The sequence below is a fragment of the Vollenhovia emeryi genome, unplaced genomic scaffold, assembly GCF_000949405.1.
Source record: "Vollenhovia emeryi isolate VEMERY1.0 unplaced genomic scaffold, V.emery_V1.0 DF939133.1, whole genome shotgun sequence".
NCBI classification, from domain to species: domain Eukaryota; kingdom Metazoa; phylum Arthropoda; class Insecta; order Hymenoptera; family Formicidae; genus Vollenhovia; species Vollenhovia emeryi.
The window spans coordinates 2,144,174-2,156,939 of NW_011967233.1; positions in this window are offsets into that span (position 1 = coordinate 2,144,174).

The window sequence follows — 12,766 nt, forward strand, 5'->3', positions numbered from 1 at the left end:
CCCGGCGGAAAAAATGGAACGCGCCATTGAGGATCCTCGACTCGAGTTTTACAATTCGTGACGAGACAAGTTGAAATTCACGAGATATGAATCTCATTCTCGGAGCTAAGAAAATCTTTTTTTATGCCTGACAATTGTTCAATTCGTCCTCGTAGCGAATATTCATAGTTTTATTTATTACAACTTCAATATCGTTAAATTAAATCAAGTGGTATCAAATTATGACTCTACATGTGCAATAATTGTTAATCGTAAGAAGTTGCACTGTCAGTTGTTTAATTCGTTCTCGTAGCGAATATTTACACTTTCATTTATTAAAATTCCAACATCGTTAGATTAAATCAAATGGTATCAAATTATGACTCTACGCGTGTAATAATTGTTAATAATAAGAAGTTGAAATTCACAAAATATGAATCTTCTCGGATCTAACAAGTTTTTTGCCTGACACTTGTTTAATTCGTTCTCGTAGCGAATATTAGTACTTTCATTTATTAAAATTCCAATATTATTAGATCAAGTGGTATCAATTTATACAATTCTGTAACTCTACACACATGTATAAGAATTGTTAATAATAAATTTGTACGCAGCAATACGCGAATTAAAACAGTTTTAGTGAAATTGCTTTATCTGATACGAGTATGAAATTTTCAAGTTATCGACAAAATGTTATATAGATTATCTCCATTGTAAATGACTCGTCATCGATGAGCAAACACGAATAATCTTTGATTCGTCGACACGCGCTTTGCAGTTTTGTTTAATCTACGGAAATATCTCTAGGATAACCGCATATCTTCCTCGCCGAAAGTCACAAAACTTGTCAAAGTATATCAGAGTGATATCCCGAGCAAACATTGACATCATGAACTTCGATATTCCTCCCGCTCTTGAGCAGCTTTGCCCCTCGAAAACAGTCTCGAATAATAACCTCAATTCAACAACGAAAATAATTTTCGTAAAGAATTATTTGACGCCAGTACATGATAACCAACGTACAAGCATTGCTAAACAACGCTAACTGGCAGATTCTAATTAAAGAAATTCATTGCGAAAAATATTACCTCAGGGTTTGAACCTGGACCTGGACCTCCCTACACTCCAGGCGGGCGTCTCACCGATTCGACCACTCAGGCATGTGGTAATATTTGTCGCGATAAAACAACTTTGTTCGACTTTGTCGCGCTGATATTTTCGTAAAGCACGTTTCAAAAGAAAGGGGAAAATCGCGAGAAAAAAATATCTTGACTAGTTCAACGACACCGTGGAGATGTCTGTAGCTGTAAATATCGTAATCGGGAGTAAACATCGCTACGATTTCAACGGATCACGTTCGCGCCACGGTCTCCACGTGGAAACCGGCCGACGGAGGCATCGACGCGCATCGCGGCGCGTATCGACACGGCGTGCCAAACGAGCCGCATGCAAATCTTTTTCGATTTATTCAGGCGAGAGCTCTCTCTGCACTCTCCTCCCCTCCCCCTTCCTCCTCCTCCTCCTCCTCCCGCCTTGTCAGGGCTTTCCCTTCCGGCCACTTTTTCGATGCCGGGCCGTCGTCGCCCGATCCGATGCTTCTCGATGTTTCACGTCGACCCTTTCGTGTTTCCCTCCTTCTCCCCGAACGGAGCTCGCTGTGACGCGAGTTATCGGAACGTTATCGGTCGATGAACTGCGCGACAATAGTCAAACGGTCATCGGGGTGGAGAGTCTTTGTCACGCGTTCGAGTGATTTTTAAGGCTTAGGTGTTTTTTTTTAGCTAGAAGTAAATACGATCGAGCATCCGTCGAGTCGCGATTAAGAATGAGTCGTCGAGAGGATGTCCGGTGCGGTTTCGAGATACACTGCGTATCTTCAGACATAAGATATTTCATGGCTCCTAATGCAACGCGACGCGCATGAGCAGCGCCCGCTGCGTATAACTTTATAATCTCGCCTTATCGAAATTTATCGACTTGGTCCCTTATTGACTCCGCGCGTTAATAAAGGCGACGAGCGGCGCGGACACCCGACGACACTCGACCAGTCTTCATCGGTACACTCGGCAATCGCGCCGACGACGAATTAAACGACACCCTTTGACCCCCGGCCCTTCGTGCACCCCCGCCGCCGCGTCGCAGGTGTCTGCGTACGGGTGAGTCTCGGTTCACTGATTTATGGCGCAAAAAGAAATCGGCCGGCGTAGGTGGACGATGATTTATCGTCCGGGAATAAATTGCGGATACCTACGGCTGCCAGAGGTCGTCACTCCATACGTGAGGACGGCGATGGCACGCGGGAGAGACAGAGGAGCGAAACGCGCGGGAAGGGCGGCCGCGGAGGGCTGGAAAAATCAGGCGGAATTCACAGTTACGATCGACGGCGGTTGTGCATACCCGTTGCACGCGCCATGCACGCACACACCTACGCGAGGGCGAGGGTTTATAAATTTCTGAGACTCCCGATGAAACCCCGAAGCCTTGAAACGCGGCGCGGATTTATCGCCAGATCCGTCGCGCGCAGTCGCTTTCGCTGAGTCGCCCTTTTTACCCCCCCCCCTCTCTCTCTCTCTCTCTATCTCTCTCTCTTTCTCTCTTCTTTTTCATTTTTCGATATTCTCTCTTTTTTTCTGCATGCTACGCACCCGCCGGAAACTTAATAAATCGCGAGCTTTTTGTTACACCCGCCGCCGGCCGGGCGACGGTTTAGCAGTTTTATTCGCGCCCTTCGGGAGTAAATACTCCGGGGGTTTGTTTTAACGTCGCGAGAATCTGCGATTCGGCCGAATGTTTGCGCGCGTTACCTTCGTTAGGGATTGAAATGCCTGTTCTTGTTTCACGATCAAGAATAGGAAGAAATTGCATTACGCTCGTTACGAGGAATGCGTAATCTAATTGGAGTTTGAATAATCGATATTCTTCGTTAAAATAATGTCGGCAGCGAAGGAGCGAAGGGATATTGCGTTACAAACAGCCGCGGTAATGTTAAAACAAAATTCGACCCGTTCGTGTACCTCAAAATATTTCAGATCGCGTATCCCGTGTCAAGGGGAAATCGCGGTTCTTGCCCAATTTAGTAAATCCGAAGTCACGTTTTTAAATGCAACCGCGCGGCTTCTATTTCTCCCGGTGAGGCGATTCGAGTTCCCGCGACGCAAACACGGGACGGGGCCGATAACGTTTCTCACGCACGTCGGAAACGCACGCGGGTATCTCGACTGATATTTTCGGCGCCGCGCGGGTATGTGCGTACGTTTCGATACCGCACGCTCGTTCGCAAGAATTTAACCAGCACCTACTTTGATGACATTATATTTTTTTACTCCTCCCTTGAATCTTGAATTAAAAAAATTTACTTTAGCTCTTACTTAAAAAGACCTACTTTAATGTTAAAGTGGCAAAGGTAGAAATTTCCGACACTATCAGTTTTAAAGTAGGAGTAACTTTTGTACTTGCAGTTCGACCTCTTTTACTGTTTTAGGTCCTACTGTATAATAGAATTAAAGGTTCAACACAGGGCCAAAATTTCGACTCGGGTATGCGCGCAATACGAAAGTGGCCCTCGTGACGGACGTCGAGCGCACCGGATACGCGAGCGAGGAGGGGAAAAAAATGAGGGTGGTGTCTTTCCCCGCTATGGTATCTTCCACCGATTTCGGCAGTAGCGCACGAGTGCTCGTTCTTTTTTTTTGGCGTGAAAAAGATACCCCCGACGTTTCGTCCGCGCGGCTGGCTGCCTCGAAAATCTGCGGGCTGTTTTACTTTGATAAGTTTGCGTGACAAATGTAATAACCGCGCGAAAGATGCCGGCTGCGAACTGGGCACCGGCGGTGCGAAAAGATATACTAACGAGACTGTATGGAATTTTAACGACACATGAATGGCTTATCATGTAAGAATCTTACAAATTAGCGTTAGAACCCCTAAGGATAAAAAGGTATAATTTTATGTCGCGTTTATCTGCAATACCGTGCGCGTAATTGCACGAGAAAGTCAGACGGAAAGTTCCTGTATAGAATCGTCACAAACACTACGTTAGTAACGTTGCAATATTATTCATATTGTCTACTGCAAATTGATCAATTTAGGACATAGGTGAAGTTTGGAAGAATATATCTTCTGGGTTATCCGTCAGTTCTAAGATAGCCTACACAATACAGGCTCCACGTAATTTCCCGCGATACCTGGTAAGAAGCTAAAGCGTGATCGACTTGTCCTCCATAAATCAGCCTAACGATACCTAGAAGATTACACCAATTATCGTAACAAGCTATTCTTCGCGACGAAAACAACACGAATGAGGATAACTGCCGAATCCCTCGTTCCCCGCTCTGCCTTTCTCTCGTTCCGTTTTCGACTTGTCGGCCGCACGGTGCCGCCAATTAACCACCCGCGGACACGGGTGCGACCATAAACGCATAAATCCGTCAAAGCGGGACTCGGCCGTTGACGACGGCCGCGCGGAAGATCCCGGAATGGCGATGAGAGCCGCCGCGGGGCGTCGATGCGGGAACAATGTCGCGGAGTTCATCCGCGTCTCCCTTTTTCAGCAGTCCCGCCACGTGGGTGACGAGCGCGGCCTTCCAAGAAGAGCGTCTTCTTCGGAGACCCCCCCGTATAACGTCGCGTCATAGTATCTCGAAGGGGACGGTCGAGTGTCCGCTGTGGGTGGACAAGATTTCGTCATGGGATTCTTTCGCTTCCGGTTGGACGACATTTTTTGCGAATGTGGAACGCAACGTGAATGGAGTGCGAGGATTAAAGGCTGAAGCGTAGCGAAATGTGCGAGAATAACAAGAGGGAGAAACATGATATTACACTGATACAATGGCAGCTTGAAGACGGAGCATTCTTCCCACGATAAGAGCCTGAAATTGGGCTAAATAGACGACTAATTCAAACATAATGCGATATTATTACATTAGATAAATGTCAGTCTAGGTTATTTTATTAAATTGTCTGTTATATTCCAAATTTTCCTTTCATTCTCCCACGCCCAGGAAAACTATTTATTTAGATTATACAAGTGAGATACGTTGAAATCACGTTCCTTTGAATCGACCAAATTCTTATTTATTTCTACTAAAACATTTGCTGGATTTGAAGAAACAGATATAAATTCTCTTATTCGTTCTTCGTCTCTTTCTAAAGTAACAGTTGGAAAGAGACAAAGAACGAATTAAACTAAGCTCAAAGTTAAGCGACGTTGGTGAAACCGGACCTTAGAGATTGCAGTGTCAATCGGATAAAATTTTGATTAAGGTAAAGAAATCATTTCTTCGAAATTAAATGAAAGTCTGGTAAGGTCAAAATTCACAGAAACCTTTTTCTGGGTGTAGCGATCGAAGCGCCCGAGTCTCTACAATTATTCTCGATTATTTAAATACGTTCCTCATTTCCTATATTTTATCGTGTTCTGATGCTAAGGACGCGTCTGAAATTTCCTCCGGCTGGTACCAGGATCTGGCGTGCCACCGGCCTATCCGTTTCCTAATCCCCCGTAGAAGGGGTAAAGCCGTCGCGTGGTACCCCTATCCCGGGATAAAATGGCCGGCGCTCTTAACGTAAAACGCCTCGGTAATTCGAGATTTCCGGCAGCAGAGGAAAACAGCGCAAGTTTTCTTCCAGTTCCGGAGAAGAGGCGGCGTGAAGTTTTCACCGCGCGCGCGTACGGAGGAGAGAGAGAGAGGTAGAGGAGTTTCGAGGACGATGCGCCGGAAGGGATTATACCCCGCAAAAGTAACCCAGCGGTACATCCTTAATTGAACCATCGTTCTTGCACGCCTAACGCACTCGTGAACCATCGTTCTCGTCGAGCCGCGCGTGTTCGCGTGCTGGCTTATTTGGAAACTTAACAAAGCAGTAAATCCTGCCGCGGGACTCTTTCGTCCCGACACGATCCACGCACTTTACTGTCTCGATGCGAATTCACGTCTCAATCGCTCGTGAAAGACGGAGAAAGAGAAGGTAAGAGGGAGAAGTTTTCCCACTTTCTTGGCTGGGACAGATTTATCGAAGTAATTTGAAATCAACTCGGAGCAGTTATCTTAGAACAGTTCTCACTTAAGCCCGTAGCCAAACAATCGCGTTGCGATAAATAAATTATAATTTAACAAACTCGCATAATTAAATTCCTATTTCCAGAATAAAGTTCGTTTCATCGATGCCAAGGGAAATCATTTTATGCTATGATATCATCTTCGGAACATATAAATCTGATAATAAAAATCGTTATAGAAAACTAACTGCATTTTGACAGCCTTCTACAAAGTACGAAATGAAAGTTAATGCAAAATGCCAAATCTCCGCTATTAATTTTGCTTCACTAATTAGTAACAATTTCTTAAACAGCGGATATCAGTCTTATAGAAATAGTGATCTTATCGATACGACAATCGTTATTTCCCAAGATCCTGTTATTTCATTAGCCGAACAAGATGAATGAGTTACGGGGGGGGGGGGGGTTGTGTTTTCAAGCGTCGCTGCTAGGCACTGATCGCCGTGCCACGGAAGAAATCCCTGAAGATCGATCCGGTGCGAGGCTTCACGCCTCGTCGTGAGTGTAATCGGCGCTCTTAACGCTTTAATCCCTCGGCGCGGCTCCGATCTTCGAGGCTCCGGGACTCTCAGCAGGAAGACCTCACGAGCACACTCCACTCGGCCCTTATCCTCCCCCTCGCACTCTTCCACGTCGCTCTTTGTACCTGAATTTAACTGGAATGCTGTCTTTGGTGGTGTGACCGATGATCGCCATTTGCACCTTCAATGAGTTGGGAGACGAGGAGATATATGAGAGGTGTCCCGAGGAGAAAAAGCGTGTCACACGTCAGCTCGTAAAAATCTCTTCTTGCCGAGAGAACGAATTTCGTATGCTTAGAGATAAACACCGATACCGAGAGACGATAGAAGGATCCAATAATGAAACTTCACGACTCCGTGCGTATTTCTCGTCATTTTCCCAGCGAAGTTTTTATCCTGCAATAAACTGCTCTTAATATCAACCGGTCTATTCCTTTTTCTTCCTTCTCTATTATCGATTTATTCAATCCTATTATTTCCTCAATCACACGCTGCTCTTACCAATCCGTTCTATCGATGTTCGCAAACGCTATTGTTCACCCCAAAGATTTCTTTTTACTCTCTATTCGGGCCATCTTTTGGGGCCCTGTTTTTCTACACCTCGCCCGGCTGTTCGGGGTCGGTCAGTAATCGCCGGTTTATAATCTGGTAGACGTCAGTTGGCACGCGAGTCCCTGGGGCAACCCTGCGCGTTGTGCGTCGACACGGGTCGATCTTCCTCGTTCATCCGGATTGCTTGGGAATCGGAGGGATGATATCTGAATTATCTTTCCCGGTGTTTCAGACTAAGGTGGTCCGTTGAAACGCCGAGCGTTCGAGAGCCAGGGGTTAGGCTCAACGGGGGGAGGGCAGGGGAGAGGAGGTAAGAGAGCAGCGGAGGAAGACGAAGGAGCAGTTGGATGAGATGCGGGAATAATTGGCGGTCAGGTATGCCGTTCGGTCGAGCCGCTTTTATGTATATCTTCTTCGACGTAACTTCATCGAAACGAAGACGTCAATCGCAGGGTTTACAATAAACAACCCCAGGTTTTCATTAATGCGAATGTATTTTCTTCTCTGGGACTTTCGGGCGCGAGCATAAACTCAACCGTGTGCGATATGCATCGAACGCAATTTTGCCAAAACCATGCAGAGCTGCATTTCCACTTGATCGTACGCCGTTGGTATCCCAATCTCTTTTTAAACCGAATGCACTCTCCTCGATGAAGTACATCGCTTTCAAATACTATCTGTCGTTGGAACATTAGGGACTCGAGATACACCTTGCGGGAAAATATCGTGGACGAGTATTAAGTTGTAGTTTACGCCTCAAAATTGCACGATACCAAGTGCTTCCCCCCCCCCCCCCTGTGTGTCTCCGTATTTGCATAAACAGAAAATCATCGCGAGGGCCCACAATGGATCCCGCGAGTGCAAATATCACAGAGTGCATTTAGAGTGCGGGAGGGGTCAGTTCACAAACACAGTCCCCGAAAGCGTCGAGGGTCCACGTGAGCGCGCGGATAAAGCCACCCCATGGAAAATCCTTTGCGAACTGTCGTGTCCTCGTCCTCGTCGACGGCCGTTTTGAAGGGACGAGGGGGGGGGGGAGAAAAAAAAATCGAAGGCATCTGGCAGCTCAGAAACTGGCAAGAGCGATCGATAATACCGTCGACTGAATGCGACGGCAAATAGTAACTCTGGAGTTTCTGTCACGAAAAATGCAAATGGTGACTGCTCAAAAGGATTTGTCGGATCGACGTTGGCTCTCGACGTGATTTGTGTGTACGTATAATGTAGTGCCCCGACTGTTAATTCGTGAGACCCTCGAGTTTCACGGAGCCGTTCATTTCGGAATTATTAGAATCCCCGCTCGGCTTTCCCGATGTCATAATACGTGAACGAATCAACGCGCGGTTTTGGGATCTCGAGATCTCTGTCTCCGCTTCGTTTTTTTTCTTTTTGGAACTCTAAGCCGCTTGATTCTGGAATTTCTAGATACGTACTAAATCCTCAGATGTCTGGCTCGTTGGATTTCCATTTCTTCGGATTCCGCCGGGTAATGCGTAGGTCAAAGAATTATTAAAGCGTCACGGTGATTAATTATGTCGAGATTAAACGGATTAGCGGCGAGGATCGGAGTTAAGGGAGCGCGAGTATGCCCTTTGGGAAAGACCGCGCGCGCGAGAGAGGGTAGATTGAGCGGTCTTCATTACCTGCCGCCCGCTCATTATGCTCTCAGCTTGAATTCTCTCCTACCTTTCCCCAGCTGCCGTCGGCTTCTGCCACGCTTCTTCCGCTTGTCTCTAGTTTCCCCGTAGCCGCGAATTATTTCATGGTTCTTTACAGCTGGACCTCTCGTGGGATGTCTGCTAGGCGTTAACTACACGAAGATTGTTTAAGTGGAAAAGCGAGGAGCTCGACGGTGGTCCAGATCTTTTTATCGGGACGCGGTAAAGTTACTTGACAATATCACAACAGCGCGGCAAGAAGTCGGAGGTTAATTATTAATGGCATAAAATATTAGTTGGACAAAGTTGTGAACCTCTCTCGCGTCTCAAAATCCGTCTCAAGTTTCATTAATCAAAATTTGAGACACGATGATTAATATAATTTAGCTAGTATTTATGCATCTGAAAAATACAAAACCAAGAGGCAGAAGCTAAATAGGAGACGGAGACAAACTAAATAATAATGTATGTCCAGGAGAGCGTAATCCTTTATTATTTACCGCCAACATCTGCGGAAAGCTGTAACGCGTGAGTTAATTATTCCGGCAATTACTTCACTCGCCTATATTAATTATGATAGCCCTAATCAAACGTAATTCGAACGAGCGATATTTTATCATTTAATCCACGCTTCGGATTACATGGACCGATTAATAACGCGATTACGATCGAGCGGTCTAAGCTGGGGCAATATTTCATCGTTTGATCCAGCAACTATCTCGCGCGAGATAATCGGGGCTCTATTACGACTCTAACCGGTCGTGTATGTGTGTATGTATGTTCACGTGTGTATGCAAGGTGTAGCGCCGCATAATCATCGCGGCGGCGGCAAACTAACAGGTATAATCGCCCGTTGTTGTCCGTCATTCCCCAAGATAGCTTCCATCTCGAGAGAGCGCCCGCGAACTCCTCCAGAGCGGCCTCGCACGTAGCTCGTTCACCATGGAGGGTCCTCGCGGGAGAGGAAGAGAGAAGGAGAAAGAACGAGAGCGAAAGAAGGAAGAGGCTGGTCGAACAAGAAAGAGGCGCGCACACCTGACCAAAGAGACGAACGGACCTGCGGAGTGTACCTGCTGGAACAAAGGTTTAGCTAACCGCCGTCGTCGCTGGAAGCTGAAACGCATACACCGCCGCGTGCGCGTGTACAAAAACGTACACACACGCGCAGGTAGCCGAGAATATAATCACTGTCCCTTTCCTTGGCGTCTCTATTAGCGTCGCCGGATGACGCCCGGGCTCGGTCCCGGTTTCTGAAAACGATATCGTTCACGGGAAGCGGAATGTGTCCCTCGATTTCTTCGTTTTGGACGCCTCGGCACCGAGAGAGGGCTTTATATCCGAGAAGACGGAGGGGAGGGAGATCGATTCCGGAGACGTCGTAAGCACAGCCCGGCCTGGAAAAGATCTTCGCGTGCAGCTAGTCCCGGAATTGAAGTCGGGGTCTCGTTAGCCGATCCTACCGAATACGAGACGCGCAACCGGAGTCGTCCCACGGAACGCCAGACCGTTCGCTTCGTTTCTCTGAATTCCGAACGATCGAGAGCAGAACCGTCCAAGGAAACATATGGACATCTTAATATTAAGTCGGGATCTCGCGAGTAGCCTTGCGAGAGATAAAATAAAGACAAAGATATGCAAATTTTGTGTAAGGATTTATGAAGGATCCAGCTAACTGGAGCGTGCAGGAGAATGTCGAGTGCTCAGAAATCTTGGTATCTTCTTCAGGATACCGTGAGATCTCGGAAACGTATCTATGTAGCAACTATGTAAATCCGGAGCGAGTATTTTACCATATAAACAGAGTTCTGTAAAGTTATTTAAGATTTATATAACGGAATATTTGAAAGAACGAGCAATTTATCGTATCACTTCTGAATACGCGTGTGCGCCTGCACTTTTACGGCGGTGATCATTATTACACCTAAACGTAGCGACAGCAGCGACATATTTAACCCACGTTCGACGCTTTCATTTTATGCTGTCAGTAAAACCGCTTATTCCGAATCGCGTGGAGCCTTTGGTACGAGATCCGAGAATATCCGGGCTTGGCTTTCGGTTTCCGGAGCGCCGTTCGTGTTTAAAGCCGCGCATGTTGTAGCTTCGGTAGGCCGCGCTCTCGCTACGCGATAGCGTAATCGAGTTATCGCGACTGCGCGCCGTCAACAGAAATTCCCCCGCGTACGAGGATAACGTCCGGGGTACCTACGTCCAGGATACAAGGGAGAGAGAGAGAGAGAGAGTCTGGAAGAGCCGGTCGGGAGGACTCGATTTTCTACTACTAGGAGGGTCGACGAGCTTTTAACCGACACGTACGGCCCCTTTCTTTCCGTGGACACGAGTCGTCCACTACGTGCACATTGCGTACGCCGGCCCTTTCGTAAGCGCTATATTATCTTTATGCGCCCCGACGACCTTACCTTTTGCTTATTCAGGGTTTTATTAATGCGCTTGAATTTACTCCGCGACCGGAATAAACCCGGCGCATTGATGCCGGCCATTCCTTTTTGCGACCGTCGGGCGATACGAGGAGCTGTGACGGCATAATAATGCATAAACTATAAAAACCACGAGAATTTAATCAGCAATGCTGAACCGACCGAGTGCATAGGATAATCTTAACAAGTTAAGAAACTGGACATACTTTGCGCTCAACTAATAAGAATTCTTCGATGTTGCCAGCGATAATTAACAACGTCAGTGTTTTCTTGACCATACCTGGCATTTTTAACATTACAGAAAATTTATTGCGAAAACGATTACCTTAGCCAGGATTTGAACCTGGATTTCCCTACACTCTAAGCGGGCGTCTCACCAATTCGACCACCAAGGCATATGACAATACTTGTCGCAATAACAGTACAAAGATGTTGTCTACGCGTCTATTTCGATACTTTGCGCTCGTCAACGAAAATTATTACAAGCACCTCCGAAGTTACAGATTTATCTAAATGCCGAGAATATCTAATGCAAAGTAAAAATAGTGCCTCGGAAATAATTGTCCTAGTCACTGCCGTCCTCGCCAAGACTTTATCATCGAGATTGAACTTGCGAATATTATGACATCCCTGGCAATCAACTGAAATCATTACAATCAATGATCCCGGTATCTCTGCCGAGTGCCTCGCGACAAAAAGTTGTAATTCTCAAACGTTTTCCGCGCGGGGTCTCAAGTATCGTTCGAGAATGCTTGGATGCACCGCTATTATCTTCCCCCCTTCCCCCCGGTGCAGGCTCGATCATCTCGTCCCGCGGACGATAACCCGTAATTTCTCCCTCCTCTTCCATCACCTGTCGAAATCACGGGTGAGACGGCAACCCTGTTATTGTTGCCTCGCCAGCCGTGCGATTATGTCGACACCGGAATTAGGTTCGTGGGGGGTTTTGTTCCCGGTCCACGTGGCTGCTCGGCCGCCTCCTCTCGCGCGCCGAAGACGCTCTCTGCCTCCATTTAACGCCCTTGTACACGGAGCCCCGAGACTTCCGCCGCCCGTTTTACTTGATACGCCGAACAATGGAGACCCATCATCGCGGTAGATCGGGGAAGATCCCGCGGCCCGCTCGTTAGTCCGAGAAACACGAAGATTTCAGGCTTCGTTCAGAAGTCGGCCGATCGTATCGTCCCGCGAGTTTCCAGAGACGTGCAATCTGTTCGCCGCGGACAAATGACGAGTAAACGCTCTCAAAGTGAAACCGCACTTATCCGATTTCTCGGGATTGCACAGTGCGATTCTATACTCCATATACATACTGTGTGCAGAGAAAAGCAAGTGTCTTTCCGATTTTGCAAGTCCGAGTCACTCGGGGTTTCAAGTATCTTTTTCTCGTGAAAAATGGAAAGATACGATTTTGAAACCGTCTTTTACCATCTCCTTCCCTCGCACTTTCGCCACATTATCATTTTAATTTTGCTTTAACGATGTCACACGCTTTGCCTCTCGCTATTTCTCTCTCTCTCTCTCTCTCTCTCCCTCTCTCTCTCTCGCGACGTCGAATGCGCG